The sequence below is a fragment of the Podarcis pityusensis genome (assembly GCF_964106645.2).
Source record: "Podarcis pityusensis genome assembly, chromosome: 10".
Classification (NCBI taxonomy): Eukaryota; Metazoa; Chordata; class Lepidosauria; order Squamata; family Lacertidae; genus Podarcis; species Podarcis pityusensis.
The window spans coordinates 71,129,741-71,156,363 of NC_138035.1; the positions used below are offsets into that span (position 1 = coordinate 71,129,741).

General features: G+C 43.9%; 1 long non-coding RNA gene across 2 annotated transcripts; it reads right to left on the minus strand.

The window, feature by feature from the left end:
• Nucleotides 1–17,468: 17,468 nt before the first annotated feature.
• On the minus strand, nucleotides 17,469–24,199 carry LOC308486808. 2 transcript variants are annotated; one of them, XR_013991325.1, is made up of 3 exons: nucleotides 23,005–24,199; nucleotides 21,286–22,904; nucleotides 17,469–20,126 (listed from the first exon to the last, which is right to left on the minus strand). It is a non-coding gene; the product is annotated as an uncharacterized lncRNA (long non-coding RNA). The 2 variants fall into 2 exon arrangements; XR_013991326.1 differs by having other exon boundaries at nucleotides 17,469–18,786; nucleotides 20,024–20,126; nucleotides 21,286–24,199.
• Nucleotides 24,200–26,623: the final 2,424 nt, after the last annotated feature.

Below are 26,623 nucleotides of genomic sequence, written 5' to 3' on the forward strand. Positions count from 1 at the left end.
TGAGGCACTGTCAGGGGGCAGTTCCCTAGTCCAGATGGATGGGAGATTGCCACCTCCCTATTGTGGGATGTGAAACACAAGAGCAGTCAAGTACAACATTCCTAGAGTGAACATGTTTACACATGGGGAGGAATGTTTGTCCAGCCAGCAGGTAAACTTCCTGTTTCCTTCTGGGCTGGGACAGACTTCCTCTGCATGTGACTAGAGGTGGGCATGGCCTCACCTGTGCAGGTAACGACAAAAGCACAGGGCAGGGCAGCCATCTCTCTCTTTCAATACATGCATCGAAGAAGCAACATCTGCTTAGCCAAAGATGCTCTCTTGGCTCCAGCCAAGAGAGGACAAAGGGACTGTCTTCTTATGGAATAGTTTCCAAGTGTAAGTTACTTTTCTAAGCTAAGTCTGCCTTCTGGGATCCTACTGTGAACAGAATGATATGTGAGTAAACTCTTTTTATACTTTTGTAGAAGACTGTGTTGTGTCTTATCTTTTATGAGGGAATAAGGGGAAAATATCAGAACAGTTATTATAGAGGCTTTAGCGAGCCTGAGCAAACGCATCCGCTGAGTTTAAACAAAAGGGGAATGTTACTCTGCTAAATTGTGGAACTTGTTAACACAAGTTGGAAAAGGATATAATCAGACAATATATCCTCTCCTGCATCCCTGAACATTCCCATACCTATCAAGTAGCTGGGGGGGGGGCTACTCCTGGATCCTTTGATGTTACTTGAAACTCAGGTGGTCTCAGTGGCATAGGGTGCCTTCCATCAACTTCGGCTGGTGGCCCAGCTGCATCTCTGTCTGGACAGGGATAGCTTAACATCTGTTGTCTATGCTCTGGTAACCTCTAAGTTTGATTACTGCAATGCATTATATGTGGGGCTGCCTCTGACGATGGTTCAGAAACTTCAGCTGGTACAGAATTCAGCAGCCAAATTGCTCAGCAGGCCAAGATAGTATGATCTTATTACACTGATCCTGGCCCAACTGCACAGGCTGCCAATTAGTTTCCAGGCCGAATTCAAAGAGCTGCTTTTGACCTAAGAAGCCTTAAACGGCTCAGAACCACAAAACCTCAAGGACCGCCTCTCCCCATATTAACAGACCTGGACTGGTGACGAGCAGGGTCAAGGTAAGTTTTCATTCTGTCTTTTGGTCCCATGCTATCGTGTGAGCCAGCTGACTCGTGTCATAGCACAGAACCAAAAAAATGCCTGTCTTTTGGTCCCGCGCTCCTGCACAGCCAGAGCACGAGATCCAAAACAGGACATCTGGGGTTGGGATCAAAAGCTGGGGTGGATTCTGTCAATCTGGAATGTCCCAATTAAATGGGGACACTTGGGTGCTATGCACTTCACCTTTCCTCACACAGAGCTCAAGGCATCTAACAAGAATGAGTAAAAACAAATATAATGATCAACTGAGTACAAATAGCAGTTGAGAAAGGAAAAATATACGAAGCTGTTAAAATTAATTTTCTCAACTGTTGTGCGAATCGGTTGCACATCAGAATGTAGCATGCACTGAAGTTAGAAAGAAACACACACACCGTCCCCAGTAAATCAGCCTAGTTTTCCATAGCACCACAGTTTTGCTGAGGTTGTTCTCAGCTACTCCACTGCTTCACATGCAGGCTGTACAGGGCATTAGGCTAAAAAGGATTGCTTTGCTTCTGTTTTTCCTTGCTCTGCCAGTGTCTCCTACTCACATTCTTGCAGCAGATGTTTGTTCTCTCCAACACTGTGGCCTTTTCTGGGGAGACAAATCTTCTAATACTCCACCCAGTCTCATTTGCGGAGGGGCAGCAGAATGGAACATCTGGCCCCTCCCTGCCATGATTAAGCAAAGCACTCCTGCCATAAAAAATGCCACCACAATCAGTGCCTTCGCTTGAGGCTTTGAGAAAGCAGGGCTGAGTCCATGCTCTGGCCTTAATGAAATGGCTCTGTTGCATTTGAGACTCTCCCCGTTAAGGCAGCACAATATGCAGAGCACTAATGCAGGACTTTAATTTTTAAAAGCTTTTTGTGGAGGGAGCCCGGAGCTCTCTTAAAAAATTTATCATGATTCAATAAGTTCATTAATCACTTCCTAAGCTCTAAGTGCTAGAAGAACTTTGGGGCTCTCAGCCTTCCTGTTTCTCTTGTTGCTCTCCGGGTAGCTGTGGGGATGCTATCATTTTTCAGGAAAGAACGTAAATGATAGTGCCAACCAGCACATATTCTCACCTGTGGTGCTCGGATTCCCTTAAATGTTCACACGCCTAATTCTGCCCCTGCTATGACATTTGTTTATGTGCTTACTCGCATTGTGTAAATACTGTAGAAGCAATCCTGCAACCAATTACTTGATGAGTAGCCCCATTGGTAGTCTCTAGGTGCCTTTGGGAGGGTGGTGTCTGCAAAGCAATTTCTATAAATGCAGGCGCAGCTGTTTTGAGTAAGGCTAACTGTTAAAATATTGACAAGAAACATATAGTCTGAGAAGAGAATTTACCGCTAATGAGCAAAGCTCAAATCTCCACTCCTTATTTGGTTATTAATGTAATTAGCTTCATCATGGGCTGCTTTAATAAGAAGCCATATGCCCCATTATTATTATTATTATTATTATTATTATTATTATTATTATTATTGTCTCCTTAGGTGGGGTTAGAATGATACTGGTGCTGCTGCAACTGGGTGATGAGTTACACCATATCTTACGCTCTGCTGTAGTGATATGTGTGGGGCAGTTGTAAATACGGGGGCAGCTGTTTTTCTGATATTTTCTCCCCATCACTGAATTTAGCTGAGAGAAATATGACACTGGTATAAAGTTGCGCTGTTGATGGGTGTTTGGCCATGGATTGAAGGGCACAGAATAAGATCTGGCATAAGTTTGCTCCTCCCTGTGTCACCGACATTCCACCCCTGATTTAACCCTGTTTGGGCCATTTTGGTGGCAAGTTTTTGCTGTTGGAACAGTGTCCCAACAGCCTATCTGGGGTGCTCCACCAGTGTTACCTTTTGTACTGGCTGCATATCTTGGGTTCTTCCAGCACAGTGGAATCCTATAGCCCTTCAGTTGGCAGATCTCAAGTATAGGATCACCCCCTTAGTTACTCTGCTAAAACATTTTCCAAAGCAGAAGAATGAAAACAGGTGAACCAACTAAACTAGTGGCATGTGAAGGCCTAATCAAATAACCGGGGCCAGATCATCTTGTTGCAATGGCTTCTTTTTACTTCCCTTCTCCCATAATCCTATGCAAGTACTGCTAACCTGGGCAAATGATAAAACTATATAATCAGAGACAATATTGTGTGACTGGCTGTGCAAAGCATTGAGGAATGTTTATTTACCTGTTTGTTCGTTCAATTTATATCCCAGCCATCATAGGTTCCATTGATCCCAGGGCAGGTTACTTCCTAATGCATGATAAAACAATCCAATAAAATGTTTATTAACGAAAACACCAGCCAACTAAAATGCAGTGGCAGGCGGGTAGCTGGGAGCAGTCCCAACTGCTTCACCTCACTCCATCTGACACAGCTGGCTGCCAACAAGATGCAAGAGCAGCCTGGAGGTTCTGACTCAGCCCCTGCCTACATCTAAGGCAAGCAGCAGGAAGAAGAAGCAAGCACAGGGAGCAGAAGATGAAGGAGCTTTAAGAGCAATGTCACCACAACCAAGAGGCAGACTTAAGGACTGTGAGTGGAGCAGCAGCACAGTTGTGGACACTGGAGTGGGGAGAGGTTCTATAAAACTTTGGACAAGATTAAAACTGTAAATTAAGGCTCCCAGGAATCTTACAACGAGAAGGTTCTCAGGACCCCCCCCCCCCGCTTATCAAAGGAATAAGAGTCGCAACAAATCACCTCTACAAACTTGAGTAGACTTGGGCCTATGAAGGATGTGGGATGTAAAACTGAGGTCAAGTACAACATTCCTACAGTAGACATGTGACTTGAAGTGGGTGTGGTCCATTGTCCTAGCATGGAGGAGCACACGGCCTCCATGTTCTGAACATTTTGGATGTTGCTGTGTGTTTGGAGAAGTGACTGCTTAGTCGCAGTCACTTGGGACTCACTTCTTTATGGAATAGTTCTAGTCGTTATGTAACCTAAGCCTGCCTTCAGGGATGTGTCTGTGAACCTGAATGGATCTGTGAGTGAACTATTTTTATATTCACGTTAATCAGATTCTTGTGTTTATTCTTTTTAAGAGGGAAAGGCAAGGGATTTTACCAGGAAGGAATCTTTAATAGTGAGACTCAGATGTGTCAGCAACAAGCTGATCGCTGCGTAATCTAAAAAGGGGGATGTTTGGAACTCTGCTAGAATATGGAACTTGCTAGCGCAAGTTTGGAAGAATATTATTAAATAATACATTCTCTCCTGCCTCCCTAATCATCCCCACAAAGGAATCTGGTTATGCCACAGCATCCTTCAGTGGATAGACTAGGATGACAGCAAATAACAATACTGCAGTGAGACTGCAGTAGGCCATTGCTAGTGGCTAGTGGGGTATTTACTCAGCTCCTACCCAAAAGCCTGGGCAAAATATGCGTTTGGAGGAAGTTTGTAGCCAAAAAACAACAACAGTGCTTGCCTTACCTCAGTCTCAAAACCAAGGTGCCACCATGGAGACAGTTCTTTCTACCTCCAACATGCCCCTAGCAGTGGAACCACAGGAAGTGACTCCTCTGCAGATCTATGTCTGGTCCTTCCTTCAGAGAATTGGGTCCCAAGTCATTTAGGGCTTTATAACGTAAATCGGCACACCTTGAATTGGGCTTAGCAGGCTACAAGCAGCCAACACCATCACACAGAAATGACACAGTTGTTTCCATTGAGGGTTTGGACTCAATGACCTTCATATATGTTCAGTCTTAAAAATCTATTCTGTTCTCCCTGGCAGCTTATTTAGGTCTGCTGTAACACCTACCCTATCACAGAGTTTCATAATGTACTTGTGACACTAGTATTTAAACAGAGGCTCCAGGAGAGCAAGTGCACTGTGGTAGTTGATGTGTTGAGTTGAATTTGGTCTGGGGAGTCATGGACCAGGTGAGAAATTCAATATTTATGAAGGCTGCTATGAACTCCCATCACTATTCTGATACAGTCATTGGCTTAAAAATTGCATTCTAAGACACAGTGGAGGTTGCTCTATCTGGGCAAATGGGGCACAGCTCCACCCACCTCAGTCTGGCTAGCTTAGCTAGACCCTACCTGCCGACCGTCCTACTTACAAGCTGTCCAGGGGCTGCTGGGAAGGAAGGGAACAAAACTCGAAGTAGTTGGCTCAGCTTTTCATTGGCTCTGGCTCCTCCTATTATTCATTTTCCTACCTTCTGCCGGTCCCAATGGGCATCAGTCCTCACTGCTAACATGTGTATTTTGTGAAAAGGCATGTTTAACTTGGCAGATTTTGAGAGAAAATGCATTCAGAATGGCAGGTTATGAGGGTGGGAAGGAGCCAAATGTAAATGCAAATGTAATTGTGCAGATTTAAAACAAATTGTAGATTAATGCAGAAACGAGGCAGGAGGGATTTGTGTATGAACACCTGCAAAAGCAACATGGACTGGAAGTGGACTGATTGGTTCATGCCTATCGGCGTTGTATCCACAGTCAGCTTGGAAACGGGATATTGTGGGATAAATCACTCTTCCTTTGTGGAATCTATCTTGCAGGGTTATTGCGACTGCAAATAAAACTATAAGTAATCTCATGTATAATGCCTGGAGTTCCTAGAGAAAAAGGCCAGTATATAAAGAGCATTGCGGAAAACAGCTTTTAATTTTTAATTTTTAAAGGAAGTATGATGGAAGCTGCCAGCTTGCTTGCTGCCATACTTAGGAAACTTTGTCCTTATCCTAGAATACTACAAATAAATGCTTGAGGGCTTTTATTACATATGTATCTTATTCTCTCTCCTTATGCTTCGCTTCACTACCCAAACTCTCAGATTCTTTCACATAACAGAACCCTGTGACCCAATGTTTTCAGAATTATTATTAGGAGTCCATTTCTTTGTTGTGAGGGCACCTCAATCAATACTGCAGCTGAGAAAAGCATGGTGAGCGCCCCTGGTTTGACAGCTTGTCAATAATTCTGGCCTCTGGTGCAAAAGGTCCCTAGAAGGTATTCCCATCACCTAGACTAGGAGAGGAGAAGCTGACTGACCTCACTAAGGCTGGAGGGAAGCAGGTAATAAAAGCTTGCACTTTTTTGGAAGGAAGCAAACCAAAGGCAGCTGGTTGGGAGAAAAGCATCCTGAAATTTTTAAAAAAGAACTCGGATGCCCATCAAAGTGTGTGGCAAACAAATAATTAATGAGAGCTTACTATTAGGCTGTGGGACACCAGGCACTTACCCCAGCCATACACCTTGTCAGTTTCAGACAAAATATTCTCCAGAAGTTAGATGCTTCTTCACCTTCCCCACTTTTTGCTACACACACAGAGTCTTCCACCTACTTTTCGGGAAGGCCTTTGGGGAATGTAAGAAAGCTGAAAAAGCCGAAGCATGTGCTGTTCTTACATAAGGAGCCCTCAGAGGGAATTGCTCTGCTTTCTGGAAGACACCTCCTGTCCTAGTATTCTGAACTGTGAGTGCTTAGAAATGGTGCACTGAAGTGGAAGACCCAGGGAAGGGAGTGTGGATAAAGCCGCAAGGGATGCCTTCCTTTTTTCTTGCCATGGGTCTGTCTGCGTGACCAGCTTGCAAGGGTTAACTGTTTGGACTTATTCAGAAAGCTTCTGCGCATCATAGCAAGGAAGTTCCCATTTGGTCTTGAACATGCCTCTTAGCTAAGAATGCAGTTTCTAGGGCAGGTTGTGGGAACGCCTAGGGCAATCTGGCCACCTGAGAGCTAAGCAAGACATTCTTATGTGGTGCACTTTGTGCCTGCAGCTGGTGTGCTAGAATTTTTTTCTCCACATAAATCACTCCCTGAATATAGCCAATGAGCACATCCAGGAGAATGCTAACCTAGAACCCTCCTTGCTGACACGTATAAGTAGGAAACTTCTTTCCATCGGGCCTCTAATGAGGAGAAAGCAACATAGGACTTGATCCAGACTTTGGTTCTCTTTCTGACATCAATATCTTGACATTCCAAAGCTAGAACTCTGATATGTGAGTTCTTTTTGTTTGAGGAAATGCCATTTAGACAAGGCCATCTATAAACCCCATTTGGTGTCCTCTGTCTGCAGTTCTATTACAGCTGACATTCTCCTTCACCTGCTATTGCTTCTATTTTAGTCACACGGCTGAGTCCAGCCAGTTGGGGACCATATAGTGAGAAGCATGGCATAACAAGACTATTAAGCCAATCAGATTTGTCTTTCTGTTCTGATGCCACTATGGTCCATTCAGACAATGCTTCCCAAACTGGAAACACTTTTGAAGCAAATGCCAACAAAATCACTGGAAATGGTTTGGGGTTTTTTTATATATTGCTGGAAATGTGGATAAAAACAGCAGGTACTTGGGGTCCCAGTGTTAATGCCATTTTAGCATTTGTGTGTACAACTCCTGTACTGAGCAGGAGTGAGTTTTCACAGGTGTCGTCTTCTATTAGTTGAGGGAATGTTTATTTTAGATGAGATTGGGCAGGTTATCCTGCTTGCAGACTTCGCCTTTCTCTGTGCGGTTGCTGCCTGCCAGTCATGTGTGATTGAAGGAAAGCCTGCTGCTGGAGAGAGCTGACAAGCAATTGTGAATTACAATATGAACATCAGCTGGGTAGTGTACAGATCTCCAGATCATCTCCAAAACACGTTTGTTCTCCTTGGGTAGCAGTTGTGGCACGACATAGCAGTGCAGATTCAGTAGCAATGTGCGAAGACCAGCCTTGGCCAGCCTGGTGCCCTCGGGATGTTTTGGACTATGATTCCCACCAGCCATGTCTTCATGGGGCCCTATCCTTTGCTTTCTGTCTTAACACCTCAGTGAGGGAGTTCTAACACTTTGTATTTATCATCTTATTTTTAGAGTTGCCTTTAAGCCAAGCAGAAAATATGTAGAATCAACTTACAAGAATTCATTGAGAATAAGTTTTATTTATTTATTCATTCATTCATATTTCAGATGCAGGGAGTCCAGATCTTATATATAGCATGGCTGTCTCGGGACGGTTCTCTTGTATTGCCAATGACCCTCAATGGCCCTGAATCATTTCTTAATGGCCCTAGCTTGGCCAGGTCTTTTTGCACAGGCTAGCCCAGGAATTCCTCTGCACCTTGTATTTATCCCTTTGCACCCCAAATAATCAAAATCTTGCCACTTATTAATTACTAGGATTTAGCCCCCACCCCAAAAACCTTATAACAATATACTAATTTAAAGCTCAGCTGAAATATCCATTTAACTGTCCCATTCATGGGTGGGAAAAAAGTGTGTGTGTTGTGAGAATTTTTTTAGCGAGAGAGATATTACCACCTACCCAATCACTTCATGTATTTGACCCGGAGGGCTATATAATATCAAGCTAGAAATAAATATGTCTGTCTTTAGGATGCTGCAGCAGCAGGACTCATTTTGACGCAACATACTAGCATGGCAACCCTTCTGTAATTAATGGAGTATTTCAGAGGGCAGGCCATTTTGGCAGCTTGTGTGTGTGGGAGGAGAGGAGGCAAATGTTTAGCATAGAGTAATTCCTAAATATGATTAATTAGAGGGATTTTGCACAAAAGATGGCAAGGGATTCTAGAGACATGAGTTTTCTTCACACAGAAGTATGACTTTCAAAATGCAGGCTACCATGAACTCCCTCTTTACACTCTCCTTGCATTTGTGGCTGTTTTAAAATGCCCACATCAACAGCAAATCCTTTAGAGTTTGCAGAATCAGCACAAAATGTACCCTGAATTTCAATTAATTGTTCAGTAATCTGCTGCATCATTTGAGACCTTTTGAAATTACAAATGCACATCAAAATGGCCGTTTTCAAATTTGATAAAAGGCCTTTATTAATTGCTTTAGGAAACGCTTTGGAGCAAATGATGCAGGAAAGATGAATTTAACCCTCTGTGTTTGCTGGTTTACTATGCTAATATCCTCATCACATACTCAAAAAGTTGGTTTTACAAAGTAAGGAACAAATGTGTCTACTGTAAGAGATTCTTTGGGGAGTAGCTTGTAGAGTTCAATCAATACTTCTCCTGGCTAATGATCAGGAAAGATAACTTAGGTGGACCCCTTCTGAATACAAGGCTGCTTCTGACCTGCTTCACAAATCATTAGCTAATATACACAGGCCTATTTTTAGTCAGGGTGAGAAAGTCTCACCTCTTTTCTGGTATGTTACCTCTGTGCAGAGATCAGAAGCAGAGAACATGGTGGGTTCCTTGCTCCCACCCTTCTGACCGTGGTGTCAATGCAACTCACCAGGAGAGTCCAAGAGCAGGGAGGAGGCTGAGTCTGGACAGGTGGATGGGGCCTGGGGTTGGGAAGCTTTTGGCTTGATTTTCTGCTTGATTTTATAATGTATTTTGTGGTTTTTTACTTTTATGTTGTGACCTGCCCTGAGAGCTACAGATGAAGAGTGATATACAAATTTTATTTCTTCTTCTTCTTCTTCTTCTTCTTCTTCTTCTTCTTCTTCTTCTTCTTCCTAGAAACAATCCAACATGGCCACCAGCCATGTTTCCTCAACCCCTTTCTTGCCTCACCATCCTGGGAAGTGGCAGCCAAGCTGCTGTCAGGAGGACTGTGGTTTACCACTGCCCCAGTCCTCCTGGTTTTGCTCTGAACTGCTCTGGTGTGTTTATTTAAAACTCTTCCAAGTCCTGAGTAAAACTAGTGCAAGCTTATTTCACTCTGGGGTCCACCTTTGGTGGTTAGCCACTTTCCCATTCTCATTGTTTGTCCTCCATAAGCAGGTGTTAACAGGTGTGGGGAAGGGCCAAGGTGTGTGTGGGGGGGTGCCTGGGGCAGACAATCCAAATGGGGCCCTTCCAATTCATAAATGGATTTTCCAGTGGGCTGGTTGAGTCTTTATATTTGGCTGATTTTTTAAAAAAATGTTTAATCTGGTGCATTTCTTACCAGCCACGTGGTATATCTCTAATATGAAATTTATTTCTGGAGCTTTAAGAGGCTATTGATTAGGGCATGGGTAGGCAAACTAAGGTCTGGGGGCTGGATCAGGCCCAATCGCTTTCTCAATCTGGCCCGCGGACGGTCTGGGAATAAGCATGTTTTTCCATGAGTAGAATGTGTGCTTTTATTTAAAATGCATCTCTGGGTTATTTGTGGGGCATAGGAATTCAGTCATTTCCCCCCCTTCAAAATATAGTCCGGCCCCACAAGGTCTCAAGGACAGTAGACCGGCCCCCTGCTGAAAAAGTTTGCTGACCCCTGGATTACGGTAAAAGTCCCCAAGTTTATATAATACCACTGTTTCCCACATAGCAAATGAACCTCATTTGGCTGCTGTGTGAAAGGAAGAGTGTTGAGATATCAGGATTAAAGCGGAATCAAGAGGTAAACGTTTCAGTCTCCATTCCTCCCAGAGGAAAGAGGTTAACAGTGATTTTGGAAAGAGGTTAACAATGTCTTCTGTTGTCTCTACCACCCCCCAATTTTAACCATAGGATCTGATCTGAGCCTTGTAAAATCAAAAGGATATGCAAGCAAGTCATAATGAGAGGATACACAGCACACTCTGTGCTAAACCAAAGCATGGTGAGTTCCCAAAGAGACATTGTTTGCTTTAGCAACTTCATCATTAAAAAATGACTTATTTCAAAAGTTCAGAACACTGGGAAAAATCATAATAGAAAATTCAATAAACATCTACCAGGATCTCTGTGCAATTTTTCATGAGGCATGAGATGGCAAGGGGGCAATGAGGAATCTGCCAAAATCTTCACAGCCTTCCTTCAGCACTAGCAAAACTCTGCCAATTACAACTTTGGATCCAATTCATAGTTTTCTTTTGTATTCATTTCCCTTGGTATCCTATTGACAAAGTCAATAAAAATAAGTATGTTAAAAGGGGAGAAATAGCTTAGATTTAATCTGCCACTTCAATAATGCGACTAACTCAATACCAGAAGCCTGACAGGTGTTCCTCTTTGAAATAAACATGACTTCTCATATGGGGGACAAATTATATTTTACATTTTGGAATAAATAGCTACAAATCAAAACTGACTCCCCCCCTCCCTTAATACCCACCAAATTTGACTTTTAAAAACAAACAGAACAAAAATGCACAGGCACTCGAATAATGAAAATGAATTACAAAGCTTAACCTGGCCAAACTAACAAAAAATAATTCTACCTGCAAAACGTAATACAGCAAAGGTAATGACTGCTGCACACACTGATTTTGGAGAAGAAAAATAATAATTAATAAATACAGAACCAAGTTTTGGGGGGAAAACAAGGGGGGAAATCAAAATAGGCAAAGAGGAATGAATAGAATCATAGAATCATAGAATTGGAAGAGACCACAAGGGCCATCGAGTCCAACCCCCTAATAATAGAATAAAAGAATTGTAAATTTGGAAGGGATCCCAAAGGTCATCTAGACCAACCCCTTGTAGTGCAGGAATATCAGCTAAAGCATCCATGACAGATGGCCATCCAACCTCTGCTTAAAAACCTCCAAGGAAGGAGAGTCCACAACCTCCCAAGGGAGACTGTTCCACAGTCGAACAGCTCTTACTGTCAGAAAGTCCTTCCCGATGTTGAGTCGGAATCTCATTTCTTGTGACTTGAAGCCATTGGTTCAGAGCAGGAGAAAACAAGCTTGTTCCATCTTCCATGGGACAGCCCTTGAAATCTGAAGATGGATATTATCTCTCCCCTCGGTCTCATCTTTTCTATGAATTATGGCACCATATATCTATTCGCAAAGCACCATCCATTTTGACACTTAACTGATTTTTCCTTTCATTAGCAAGACAACTTCCATGTCCCAGGCACCCCAGAGGAAGGATGGGGAACCTGTGGCCCTCCAGATGTTGGTGGAGTGCAAATCCCATCAGCCCCAGTCAGCATGGCCAGGGGCGAGAGATGATGGTATCTGTAGTTCATCAACATCTGAAGAGGCACAGGTTCCCCACTCCTCCACCCAAGGGAGTGTCATGAAGCCACTTCGGTTGGGTGGGGAAGGATAACCATTTCTGAAAACTTGTGTTACAGATTTCCCAACCGGTTCCATAACACCAGTTCCCCAGTGATGGAAGAACTTCCTGGGGTGGTATCATCTAATTTAGTCAAAGCCCCATTTTCATCCCTATAATGGCGTCCTTTTCTTATATGGGTTTATTTCCTCTGAATGGAGGAACTTAAAGAAATTAAAAAATGAGGTTGCGCTCAAATCCTGTCATTCATGAAACTAATTTGCTTCCTCAACATATAATATAAACTGGGAACATTAATAACGGCTAAAAACTTTTATTAACTCTTCCATTTGATGAATTCTGTAATTTGAAATACTGAGCCAGTTTTCTAAATCTTAAATAAATGGAAACAATTAAAACTTTTACCCCCACACAATTGATCAAAATCAGACAGAAACAATATAGTTATTAAACATAATGTCCTCTTAACTTCATTTTCTTTCTATACATTTATTCCTGGCAGTCAATAAGATATAGCTAGTTAATAATGTTATCCTCTTGACAATAAATATGCTTAATTAGCTAAGCTTTTAACAGAAAATATTTGTACAGAAATAGAACCCAATGCTACTAGCATTTATTTGGATTTCCTCACCAAGCGCTCATCCACACTTAGCTTTTGCCCTGTGCTTTCTAGGCACAAGTCTGTGCTTTAAAGCGCCACGTCTGCTGGTTGGTGTTGTTTTCCCTGGTGCTTTCCCTCCGAAAACCCACTCTGTCACTGAACCAGAACAATTAGTGTTTGCTCCGATTCAGCGGCAAAGAGTGGCTTTTTGCAGGGAATGTGCAGACTGCAGACACAGCACTTTGAAGCACAGACCTGTGCCTAGAAACACGACACAGATTTGGGAAAATAACAAATTCATCGGGGGGAAATGGATTGTGGCACAAGAGGAAGTCTGAATGAGTCCTTAGATAACAGTTCATTTTATTTTAAAATGATATTTATTAAAGTTTAACAATTACCAAAAAAAAAAAGAAAAGCAGGCAGTGATAAAAAAGAAAAAAGATTACAATACTTCAAAAATAAAAGAAAAATACAATACTAAGAAAAAAAAGAGGAAAAAAGCAAACCCAAAAACAGTACAACAAAGCAATATGAGTGATAAAACAAAAACATTTAAAAACACTAACATCCAGTATTTTTTTATCTTTATCTTTCATTTACTTGTTTCCTTGACTTCCTCACACCTCCCTTTTTGTATTCTAATTCAATTAGTTGTTTCAGCAAGTCCTTTCCCTCTTTCTCAAACTTTGTTCCATAGTTTATCTTGACACAATTTAACCTTAAATTTTACACTTTGACCCATTAACAATCTATTTTTACTTAATTCTTTATAACCTTTCTGCTAAAACCATGTAAATTCATTCCAGCATCTTTCTAACATTCATTAATTTTACAATGTTTTTGTAAATATACTTTAAATTTGGAAGCAAAGGCTCAGAAAAAACTCAATATGGAGGCTGAACGGCCGAAGTATTGGGAAATTTTGGAACAAGAGGGAGACAGACTAAAATTGCAGTTTTGAAAAATTAAAAAGTAGAGTGCGAGACTGGCTCCATTATTATCAAATAATGGAGGCATATAATTTGGATAAAAAAATAGGCTTCCAAGTGGAAAAATCAAAATTGGAAACAGAATTGCTAGACTCTAAAGTTAAGAATCTGTCAAGAATGTATAACTTGCTGTTGATATGGAATACTCAAGATGAAATGGTGAAATCTGCTATGATTAAATGGGCACAAGATGTTGGACATAATATTATGATGGCTGACTGGGAACAGTTATGGACCACTGCTATGAAATTTATGGCATGTAATGCCTTAAAAGAGAACTTAATGAAAATGATCTATAGGTGGTACATAACACCAGTCAAGCTTGCAAAAATTTACCATTTGCCTGATAATAAATGTTGGAAATGTAAGGAGACTGAAGGTACTTTCTTTCACCTTTGGTGGACATGCCCAAAGATTAAGGCATTCTGGGGATGATCTATAACGAAATGAAAAAGGTATTCAAATATACCTTTCTGAAGAAACCAGAGGCCTTGCTTTTTGGCATGGTTGGCCAATTGGTGCCAAGGAAAGATAGAACTTTTTTTATGTATGCCACAACAGCAGCAAGAATACTTATTGCAAAATACTGGAAGACGCAAGATCTACCCACCAGGGAAGAATGGCAGATGAAACTGATGGACTACATGGAAATGGTGGAAATGACTGGCAGAATCCGAGACCAGGGAGAAGAGTCAGTGGAAGAAGATTGGAAAAAAAATTAAAGTATACTTAGATAACAGTTCAAAGGATGCTGATCCATTACGACTCTCACAATATTCATTTTTACGAAGAACCTGGAGAATTTATTGCTGGTTACCTTCACTCCTATTTTACGGAAAAGAAAACAGATACTTGAGGGGGAGAGAAAGAGGAACTCCTAAAGGTCATGACAAAGGTTAATTTTGCTCCTATTTCACAGTTGAATTAACAGATGGAGGAGAGGAGAAAGTGATGCTTAAGTTCATGGTGAAGACTGAGATCTGAAGCTAAATGTATCATAGAAGCTAAATATATCATGGAATAATATAATCATATGCAAGTGCTGCACTCTGTGGACTCAATCACGCTGCCTCTCAGGGCCAAACAAAACATGGTGCTAAATGCAGAATCTTTGTGTTTAATTTACAGGGTTTTTAAAAAATGAAAATCACGTCAACAGAAGAGGGTATTAATTTACAGAACCAGAGCAGGGAATTTAGTATTTTCCTCCTTTGTTGTGTGGTCCTGAGGAACATTCTCATCTGAAGCTATTATCTGCATTGGGACGAAATTCCCCATAGGTGCCAACCAACCATGGTTTCATTCAGACCAAGAGGTTAGTAATCAACTTCTGGGCCTGCCCCAACTGCAGCTTCTAGCTTGGTTTGGTAAATGCAGACCATGCACTTGAAATATACTTGGCGAATCTTGATTAGAACAAGAGGAAGAATTTGAGGGCAAGGGATCATTCCTCAGAATATTCTGAGTTTGGAAAATCCATATTCTTATTTCATTATTGTCAAATTTCAGCAGCGTAGCAAGTCCAAAATATGCCATTAAGAACTCCTCTTGGATCCAGGTAGTAGAATTAATAGGTATCTAAAATAGTGCTGTAGAATTAGAAAAAAGATGGACTGGGTTTAAAATGGCCACTTGTAAATTAGTATTGCTTAATTTCACATGAAACACAGCCCCTGTTGTATTTTACATAGAACAATTAAAAATTGTTGAGGGAGTGGAGAGAAGGGTTGTGGGGAAAAGAAACAGCTGGCGGCTGTGAAGAGGGAGAAATAAGGAAGGGAAAGAAAGTGTTTCTGCGCTGTGCAGGAAGGAAGGGGAGCGTCTCCTCGCCAATGGGCAGCACTCCTGCTGCTCCTGCTCCAAAGACACCTCTGTGTGACCATCCTCGTATCCAGGTGTTTGTGCTGCTGGAGCTTGGAGCTGCTTTCCTTTCGTTTTCTTTTCAGGTAACGGTAGATTTCTCCTGTCCCCTTGCCAGACGCCGGCCCATCTGTTCCATGTTGCTCCGGCTTAATGATTGCTGGAACAAGCAGCCCTCAAGAGCTTTCGTTCAGCATTACGCTGACTAATAAGGACTGCAGCGTTTGAATGTCATAGAAAGCCTGTTTTAAAATGTAGTGTGCAAGCAGAAAGATATTAGCTTTAAGCAATTGCACAATTGCCATGAAAAGAAACCCAAGCGAGCAAACCAACAGAGAGGTCTCTCCAAGGATGGGGTAGGGGACAAGAAAACACACACACCATACAATGTTAAGCACCATATTAAAAAACACTAATATGTGCAATATATTAAACGGTACAAGTAAACACAATGTATTTTAAAAATTTAAAAGGATGTAAATTATTTAAATCATCTGGGCTTTGAGAAGCGATTTAATTTATCTCTGTTATGAAGGGATGGCATAAATGGCATAACAAAATTCTTTATTTAGTTTTCAAAATAGCCTCCCAGACGTGTCCCAGAATCCTAGTCTCCCACCTGCATGCTCCCTCCTCCCTTTTTCTCTCTCCATGTCCCCTTCCCACTCCCCTTTTGAAAAAAACCCTGCCACCCCACTTTAAAGATAGAATGAACACGTCCATGCAGAAGCAGCTGCTTCTCTCTCTCTGTGCCACCCCCAACTTCCCCGGCTCCCCTTTGGGGAGCATCTGAGGCTTTTGCATGATGCCTGCTGGTCGCTACTGTTTATCTTTTAAAAATCTCCCCTGTAAACAAATTTTTTCCCCATCGTTGGTAATACTCCCTCTCTAAGAGCACCTTCATTTTACAAAGAGGGATTGAGAAATGCAAGAAAATAGCAAAACAGCTGTATGGTAGGTGTGCCTGGAAGTGTATGTGTGTCCCCTCTTGTTTGGTTTTTTGCTTTTTCATAACGCACACCCCCACCCCAAAAAACCCCACCAGCACCAATAACCTCCCTTCATTTTTGAGAGTCCCCCAGTTCTATTAAAGGTAAAGGTAAAGGTACCCATGCCCGTACGGGCCAGTCGTGTCCGACTCTGGGGTTGCGCGCCCATCTCACTTAAGAGGCCGGGGGCCAGCACTGTCCGAGGACACTTCCGGGTCACGTGGCCAGCGTGACAAGCTGCATCTGGCGAGCCAGCGCAGCACACGGAAACGCCGTTTACCTTCCCGCTAGTAAGCGGTCCCTATTTATCTACTTGCACCCGGGGGTGCTTTCGAACTGCTAGGTTGGCAGGCGCTGGGACCGAACGACGGGAGCGCACCCTGCCGTGGGGATTCGAACCACCGACCTGACGATTGGCAAGTCATAGGCGCTGAGGTTTTACCCACAGCGCCACCCGCGTCCTTGTTCTATTAGGAGGGATCTAAAAATAAATCAGAAAGTAAGGGGTGCCTTCTGTGTTTCTCTCTCCTTGTACCCCCAATATCCCTCCCTCCTTGTCTTCTCTACATCTTCCACCCAGGCAACCTCCTTCTCCCCCCCCCCCAGCTTGATGGAGTCAGGGAGAATGTTGAAGGAAAGGACCATTTCTGCATGTGTGTCCTGCGCTGTGTGTTGCTGTGTGGAGTGCGTCAGCTCAGCCCAGCCCAGCAGTGGCATTGCTTGGGTTCCTGTTGGTTTGAATGGGGCTTGTGCAGGAGAACTTCCTGCTTGGTTGGGTCTTGCGTTATCACAATAAGATCCTGTATTTTCTACAGGGAGCTCAATGTGGTGTATGTGGTTCTGCCACCCCACCCCAGTGCCCACTCTATCCACACAACAACCCTGCAAAGTAGATCAGGCTGAGAGGCAGTGACTGGCCCCAAGGTCACAGTTGAGGGGAGGATCTGAAGCCCTGAAGTTGCCCCAGACCCCCGGGTTGGTTTGATCATTGCTCCTTTACTTCAGTTTTTCCAACTCTTCAAAATGGGGCAACCAGAGCTCTTTGCTTGATTGCAAAGTCACATTTAAACAGAGGTGTAGGCATCTGTAAGACATTTAATTTACTCTTGAGTGATATTAGAAGCAACCCAAAAGCCACAAAGGTTGGTCCTCTCCAGGGTTGCCTCAGGCCATAATTAAAAGTATTCCCCACCCTCACCCTGCTCCAAATAATAAAGCATTTCCTTACTACCATTATTTACATGCTGCCCAACAAAAGAACTTTCAATAAATAGAACTGTTTGGATAAAAAAAAAAAACATGTCAAACTGTAAAATCAAGGCAAGTGTTAACAATGATGGCATTCTCCTATGACTGCCAGTAATTGTGGCCAGCTGAGTTTGTTTTGGCCCTAAGTTGCCTGTTATTGTATTCCTTCTGCTTCCAGAATTTCTTGCCACCGGAAAAGCAATATGGAAAGATTCTTTAGTTTGGCAAGCACCACTTAAAAGCAAAACAGAGGAATCCCCACTTGCATGTGATTGACGTGTGCGTTCCCGCTTATATGCTCTCCAAAAGTGGGTGGGGCTGGAATGGGGGAATCCCGATTTACAAATGTCCTGGTGACACAAACGGTGTCCTAGAATGGACTTCCCACATAAGTGGGGATCCAGTGCTATTTTTCTAGAAAAATAGGGGCCAGAACTCTCTTGTTCTCTTATAGTGGCAATGGCGCCCACCTGAGATGGTATCCCACAGGGGAGAGTGTGGTTGGTCAAGGGAGCCATGGACTCAAAAGGGTTGAAAACCACTGCTCTATGCCACAGAGTGATATAATCCATGTAGCACATTTCTCTTATTTACTTGGGTTGAAATGTTACAGAATGAAGCAATCCCAGTGACAAAGCCATGCTGTCTTTATCACAATAAGCAGAACAGCACAATTGGCAGCGCAGGCCTACAGATGTCTACTCAGAAGTATATTCCATTAAGTTCAGTGTGGTTTATTCCCAGTTAAATGTGCACAGAATCGCAGACTGAAGATGATGTAGAGGCAATTGAATCTCTGACTTCTCTCCTTTGAATTGTCAGAATTTCACAAGTCAAGGAGGCAAACTGAACTTGCTTCTTCCTGTGCACTCCTGACACTGCGATGATCTTCCTTCTTGCATCGGCTCCTGTTGATCAGCAAGGAGCGCCCAACACCACAACAAGGCTTTGCTGGGTTTTGTCAGCCCATCTGCAGATCGGCAGCTTTCTCAACTCTTCAGCTGTGTACAGAACAGTTTTCAAAAGCAAAGATATAGGAGGAGACTGTGGGCAAGGCTTGGAAGCTTTGAAGACACACACTGCTATCTAGTGGCAAAAAGGGGTGGCATCATCCAGCAAAAAGTGTTTGTGACAACGGTAGCTGCTTCTTATACATTGATTTTTGAACATGATTTTTGAACATGATCTGACTTTATCGGTAATGAATATTCTATCAGAGTACCGTGTTGCAACTAATGCCCTTCAGCTTGTAAATTACGTTGGCTAGTAAATTCCAACATGCACTCCTGGGTAGCTAGACTGAACAAGCAGCCTCTCATCCCTGAGGGCAGAACGTGGCTGTGCCTGGGTTGACTGAAAATATATTGTAGTGACTGCTGATCATTGTGGGAGCGCCAGACAGAATCTGCTTGTGCATCTGCACAGCCACAACTTCTCCCCTGCCCTAAGCTGCTCCACCACATGGGCTGCTATTGAATAGCAGGTATAGGGTGGTTTTACTAAGGACTGCAGTGCATGGGCAAGGGAGATTCAACTCTTTGGTGTTGCAGACCTGATGAAAATTCCTCCCTATCAATTCTATTAGCTCTGGAATATGTCTGGGTGTGTGTGTGTGCATTTTTCATCAGTCACAACACAGAGGAAAGGACTAAACCTCTCCTCTCCAGCGCTGTAGTCCTACACCCCCCCCCCACTGCCAATGGGGGCTTTGCTTCTGGGGCTAATAGCAAGCCAGGGGAGAATGGGTCAAGCTTTGCCTCCCTGCACCCAGCAATTGTGACACACACCCACACACCCCATCCGTGCCTGTTATCAATTAAAAACAGCACCTCTGCAGACATGGCTGCAAATGATGCATTCAGCAAAGTTTGGCCCTCACATACAGTGTGCCCATCTTTCCCAATCCCTCTTCCTCACTTTCTTTCTCTACCAATAGCTTGGGCTTCCCCTACTTCTTCCTGACCTTTTTCAGTCACCATTTCTCCCATCTTCTCTCTGGTCACATCCACAGTACACATTTAAAGTCCTCTTATATCACTTTAACAGTCATGGCTCTCTTCCCCTCCACCCCCCCCCCCCGCAAAAACAGCATCCCTGGAACTGCAGTTCATTAAGGGTGCTGAGACTTGTTATGAAACCTCATAGAGCTTTGATTCCCAGCAGCCTTAGCAAACTGCAGCATCTCATATGTTTTTAGGTGCCAGACATCTGGTCCTTCATTTTCTACTAATCTCTTACTGGGGTGCAGTTGAGTTGGATCTGAGAGAGAGAATATGAATGGATTTTGTTGTTGTTTATCTTTCTTTCTAATGTTAATTTTGGAAGTCACTATGAGTTTCTCCTTTGTGGAAAAAGAAAAAAGAAACAAATAGATAATAATCTGGTGGTAATAACCTGGTGGTTACCAGAGCGTAGACAACAATTTGAGGTGATCTGAACCTTTCACTGATTTTAAAACAACACTGATTTTTTGTTTCTTAGAATTCCCAAGGAACACTGGTTCTCGCAGAGAATAATGTATGTAGCTTGGGGCCTTGAACAGATTTCCACAGCAAGTCTTGCTATCCATGTCAATTCCATTCTTTTACTATTATCAGATGTTCAATTCATTTAAGAGCTCAGTATATTTTCACACATTCATTCTTCCCTTGCAGACAGATTGCACTACGTTGGTTTTTTTTTCCTTTTTCAGTCCTGAGGATTTGTAAACAGAATTACATGCTTGTGTGTTTTGACTGAGGCTGCATTAGAAAGGCACATGCATGGGTATCAGGGAGTAAGTGTTTTGTTAAGGCCCTAGCCAAATTCAAAGAGATCATGAAATACAGAATGTTCATTGTCACTGAAGAAAATCACTAGGCTCTTTCTGGATAAATCAGCATGAATTGTATGTATATGATTCATCTGCCAGCTGGTTTGCACCTTTTCTGCTCTACTAGAAGTGTGCATTTTGAACAAAATCCCACTTTAAGTAAAACAAGATGGCACATTCCCCCATGCTGTCCTTACCTCAGGCATTCTGTTGCCTCTCACCTCCTACGTTGCCCTAAAGAGTGTTCTCCTTCATGGAGAGCATGTGTTGCGGTGGGGTCTAGCAAGTCATCCCTCTGTTTCTGAGCGGGTAAATTTAGATGGCCACATTTGTGACTGGGTTCCTCTATGTTGTTGGGGAGATTTTAATGTTGCTATTTCTGATTGACAGCCTAATAGCTTTATACTCCCTGTGCACAGCGTTGAGCTTCCTCTTTTTGCTGCGCGCATTGGATTAGTAAAAGGAGCTACTCAGATGGCTGTATTGTCTTTGGCTGTTCATTGCATTTATTGCCTTTGAGTTCACCTTATTTTCTTTTCTTTTGCTTTGAGTGCCCCGTTTCCCCACCCTCTCCTTTTCCTGCCGCCTTATCCTACCTCACCCCCCCTTTCCCCCGTTTCTTTATTTCTTTTATCCCCCCCCCCCCGCTACCTCCTTCCCACACTTAATCCTAGGTCTTCCCCTTTACCTCAGTGGCAGGAGGGCTGCTTCCTGGCAGCGGGAGAGGAGTGCGGCCCTGGGGCCGATCTTCAGCCGCCTGTCTTCCTTGCTCCAGCCGCTTCACGCCTTCGTGCTGCGTTTCAGCTCCAGCCGTTAGTCCTCTCCCCCAGCCACCTTCCCTCCATCTGTCGGCGGCTAGTGCCGCTTTGTTGGCGGCGTGAAGGGAGTGTGGCTGTAGCGCTGAGCTCCGGCCGCCTTCCCCCCACTCATTTTGGCGGCTGAGTGCTGCGTCTCCGGGGAGTGTGGGAGCACAGCCTTGGAGTGGAGTTCCAGCGCTCGTCTCCCTTGGGGTTTGCGGCTTGGAGCTGCTTCTTGACGGAGCGTGGCTTGGGAGCTGTGCCCTGGCCGCCTGCTCACCTCCCTTTGGCCGTGCGGGGAGCTTAGCCTCAGGGAGGCTGCCTGGTCTACCTCACCAGCTGTGTGGGGCAGCCGGTGTTCTTCTAGCGGCGCTTTGCACACCGGCCATTCCTGCTGCGACCCAGCTCTCATTGGCCAGTGGCATGCTGGCTTCGCAATCGGGGGGGAGGCACCCGCTGTTTATGAGCACCAGATAGGTACCTGCTTCTGGTGTGGGGCCTTGTGTGCCATGGGCTTTGTAATTGTCACTGGCTAGTGACTTGTGCAGGTGGGGGGGGTTACTTTGTCTTTCAGGAGGGAAGCTCTTTACACAGGAGAGCTATTTTAGGTCTCCTTTCGCATTGCAACTGCCAGTTTTGGTGGGAAAGCCATTTTAGGTCTTCGTTCTCCTGGCAATATTGCAGACTTCAGCCCCTAGTGGCCGTGCTGTTAACTGCACCTTCCGTCAAGCGTACGGTGTCAATATGGCCCGACGGCTGCTTGATATTGCTGCTTAGGGGTTGGTTTCTGTATAGCGGCCCCTAGTGGTCAGTAGTATATGTTGCTTTAATTCGGCAGTATTTTAATAGGTTTTGGAAATAAACTGATAGGAACTGTTATATTGCTATTGATTGGTTTTTCTGTTCTGTACCTCATTCTGGCAGTTAGTATGGCTCCAAAGAAGGTTCCGACGCGGCCTGCCTCTACCATCCCACTGAAAAGGGTGATTCGTGAGCCATCTCAGTCACTCTGCTCACCCTCTCCTGGTCAAGCTACGGGCCATCTTCAGTGCTTGGTTGCAAGTCTGGCTGGTGATCCGGTAGCGTTGTCACACTTTGCATCTGAAGTGGATGGTCTCATTCAGTGCTGCTCTTCCAGGCCCAGTTCACAAGCAGAGCTTACTTCCCCAGCTGCTGTTTCATCTCCTGTTACCTTGGCATCTAGTGAAGTAGGAGAGGATCTTCCAGTGTCTGGAGTTTTATTGTGATGGCCTGGGAATCGGATTCAGAGGCTGAACCTGAGGAATCCCAGCCTGCATGGGAGTCCCCGCCTCCAGGACCAGCTGAGCTGGGGCTGGGGCTTGAACCTGAAGGACCGGATCCTCAGGAGCAGACACCAGCTGAATCTGCTCTGGCTCCGGAGGTGATCGAGGACCCATTGCCTGCAGGTGCTCCACTCTCAGCCCTGTCAGGGGAAGGTGAGGTTACCTCTGGGTCCAGTAACCCTCCAGCCTCTCCTGAGCTGCAGAGGCTCAGGGCAGAGAGGCGGTGGAAACTAAGTTATTGCAGGAGGAGTGCTCGCCTCCAGGCCAGGAGAGGCGAGTCACCTGTGGACCGGGACCGCCCTATACCTCAGGGCAGATAAAAGCCAGCCAGCCCAGTCCCAGGTTGCGGGAGCAACGTTGTTGGTAACCTGTTCCTGCCGGCACCCTGTCCTGCTCTTCTGCCAGTTCCTGACCACACCCGACTCCTTGCCTTGGACCCCGCTTCAGCCTTGACGGACAGCCTCCATACCACACCCTCGACCTCGGACTGGACTCGGACCACGCCGCACAGTAACCCCCCAGGACCAGCACATTTATTTTCTGATTCACAATTTTCCCGTATACCAGTCCCCACCTCTATTCAGGGTTGTATGCGGGAGCAGGGGCCCCCCGACTCAGCGGGCCAGCAGAAAGGGAGCATACAAAGGCCCCTTCCGGGTCTGGAGTGTCTTCCCAGTCTTTAGCTGGAACTTCTTCTGGGCCAGGTCATTCACCCATCACCTCTCTTCAGCTTCTCCTAGGTACCACGCTCCATGGTCCTGTTTCCGAGTCTTTTGCAGAGGACAGCCTGCCTGTGCAGTCTGCCAGCGAAAACGACTTTAGGCGGCAAACATCACCGTAAGAAACTTTCCAGAAAGCGGGCCAAAAAGAGTAGACACTTCCTCTTCATCAATGGGTATGTCCTCTCAGAGTTCTGGTGAGGAGATAGAGGCCTCTATTGGGGTTTTGGGAAATCGGCTTCAGGCCTCCCGAAGTAGGCCTGGAATCATAGAGCCCAAGTCTCATCAAGTCAGATATGGGACCACTCAGGAGTGCTTGGATGGTGTTGGTTCCGGACGTTAAAAGTCTCTACCAATACTGCAAGGGACATTATTCCTGGGTGTCACCTTTCTTCGAAAACTTGCTCCAGAATTTTGAATGGTCACTATGTGGACATATTCAAATTGGCCCCTCCACTTGTTAGTCCACCTGGGCAGGAGAAGGTGGTTTCTTCCACCAAGAGGTGTGCTGGTTCTTTTAAGGTAGAAAAAACTTTCTATCACTGGCTGGATAGTTTTCAGGTTTTTGCTGCGGTGGTTACGGCATGTTATCTGAAGAGAGCCCTTCATTTAATAGTTTACCAGTCCATCATTCGTATGGCTTTTTCTATGGCCGGAGAGGCTGCCGCAATCTCCTACAATGAGAAATTTAAACGAAGGGCTGCCAGGATCCCCATGCCCTGTTGGGATCGCAGGCACCTGGATGTATGGACCACTTATGTGGCCCCTCTAATTGAGAGGAAGACCCCAGAGCTGCAGAAGCCGAGGACCAGGGTTTTTAAATCAGCTCATTGATTATATTGCTGGGATTATAACAAAGGGTTTTGCCAATGCCAGTCTTGCAAGTTCCCTTGTGTGTGAAAAATGCGAGGGGAATCAACATGGTTTTGCATGTTTTGGGGGAAGGTGGCCCTTTCGGGATGGAAGGGGGGGCTCTCAACAAACTTCAAAAGCTGCCCCTCTGAGTAGGGTCGACTTGTCTTTGGCTTATACGCCAATCTGGCTCCCCGAGCTTTTATATTGGCTGCAGTTTTACCCCAATCAGGAAACAGCTTCTTACCTGTGGGAAGTTTTTTTCCCATGGTTTCAGGATTCTGGTAGCCACTTCCCCCGTGGCAAGTAATCCTGATAATCAGAGGTTGGTTAAGGAGATGCCAGAGGTGGCTCGAAAGAAAATTGAGAATGAGATTACATTACGGTGTATGGCGGGACCTTTCGATGCCCCTCCTTTTCCTAGGCTGCATCTCTCCCATTGGGAATTGTGCCCAAGAAAGCCCCCAGGGAATTCCGCCTAATATAAATGACATCATCCCTTCGGAACTTTGTTCTGTAAAATCCGCCTCCCTTCATCAAGTGATCAAAACGATTAGGAAATTTGGGTCTGGTGCCTTGTAGCTAAATGCGATATAGAATCGGCATTCCGGTTGTTACCAATCCATCCACAGGATTTCTGGTTGTTAGAGTTTCAGTTTGATGGGGCATTTTACTTTGATAAGGCTATGCCTATGGGCTGCTCGGTAGCCTGTGCAGCCTTTGAGTGCTTTAGCACTTTTTTGGAATGGGCCTTGCTTTTTAAAACCGGCCTGGAAGGGATTACTCATTATCTTGATGATTTTTTATTGACCTCGGTGCATGACACTGGTAATTGTGTCATCCTAATGCAGGCATTTGCTTCCCTTACGGAAGAGTTGGGTGTCCCTTTGGCTGCAGCTAAGACCGAGAGCCTGTCCACTCAATTGATCTACCTGGGTATCCAATTAGATATTGTTGCGTGTACATCCCAACTGCCCGATGATAAAATAGTTAATTTGCAGAGGGTTATTGAGGAATTGCTTCCCTTAACCAAGGTAACTTTGAGGCAGCTCCCGTCTTTGTTGGGCCACCTAAATTTTGCTTGTAGAGTGGTGGCGCTTGGTCGCCCATTTTGTGCCCACTTGGCCAGGCTTACGGCCAGACTGCAGGCCCCGCATCATCGGGTTCGACTTTTTTTATTTTTTATTAATAAATATTTTATTAGATTTTCCATTTAAAAAAAAACATTTTTACAAAATTATACATCCATTTTTAACTTAAACCCTTTTTTCCAGAACTTCCCTCAGCTTGTCTGATAATTTTCCGTTTATTTTTTATCCTCGTCTCACATTTCCCAATATTATATTGCACTCAAATACTCTTAATCACATCATATTTTTTAAACAATATTTCTAACAGTAATTTCACAGAGCTTCTTGAAAGCCAACGAAAGTTATTTGCTCATCACAGAAATTTTTGATATACTCTGTAAATTTCTTCCAGTCCTCGGAGAATCTCTGGCCATGTTGGTTCCTAATTCACCCCGTCAATCTGTCCATTTCTGCGTATTCCATCAGTTTCATCCTCCATTCTTCTTTTGTGGGCATCTCTTCATGTTTCCATTACTGTGCCAGCAAAATTCTGGCTGCTGTTACTGCATACAAAACTAATTTCACATCTTTTTTACTAATTTCATTATCCAGTATTCCCAACAAGAGAGCTTCTGGTTTTTTAACAAAAGTATATTTCAGCATTTTCTTTAGCTCATTATAGATCATCTCCCAGAAGCTTTTTACCTTCTTACATTCCCACCACATATGGTAAAATGTTCCTTCTGTCTCCTTACACTTCCAACATTTATTACACACTTTATACATTTTACCCAGTTTTACTGGTGTTATATACCATCTATATAACATCTTCATAACATTTTCCTTAATCGTTGTACAAGCTGTAAACTTTAACCCATCCTTCCATAATTTAGTCCATTTCTCAAATTCAATATTATATCCGAAATCTCTAGCCCAACTAATCATAACAGATTTAACCTCTTCGTCCACAGTATTCCATTCCAACAATATTTTATACATTTTAGATAAAATTTTCACTTCATTGTTTAAGATTTCTTGTTGAAATCTAGATTCTTTTTCAGAATATCCCCTCTCTAAAACCTCTTTTTTAAACATTTCATTTAACTGAAAATAATGCAGCCAATCCTTAACATATTCTTTTACTTCTTCATATGGTTTCAATTTCCACTTATTTCCTTCCTTTTTTAATAGTTTCTCATATGTTATTCATCTCCCGCTCATATTTATCTTTTTAATACTCATAACCTCTAATGGTGATAACCAATGCGGAATCTTTGGTTCTAA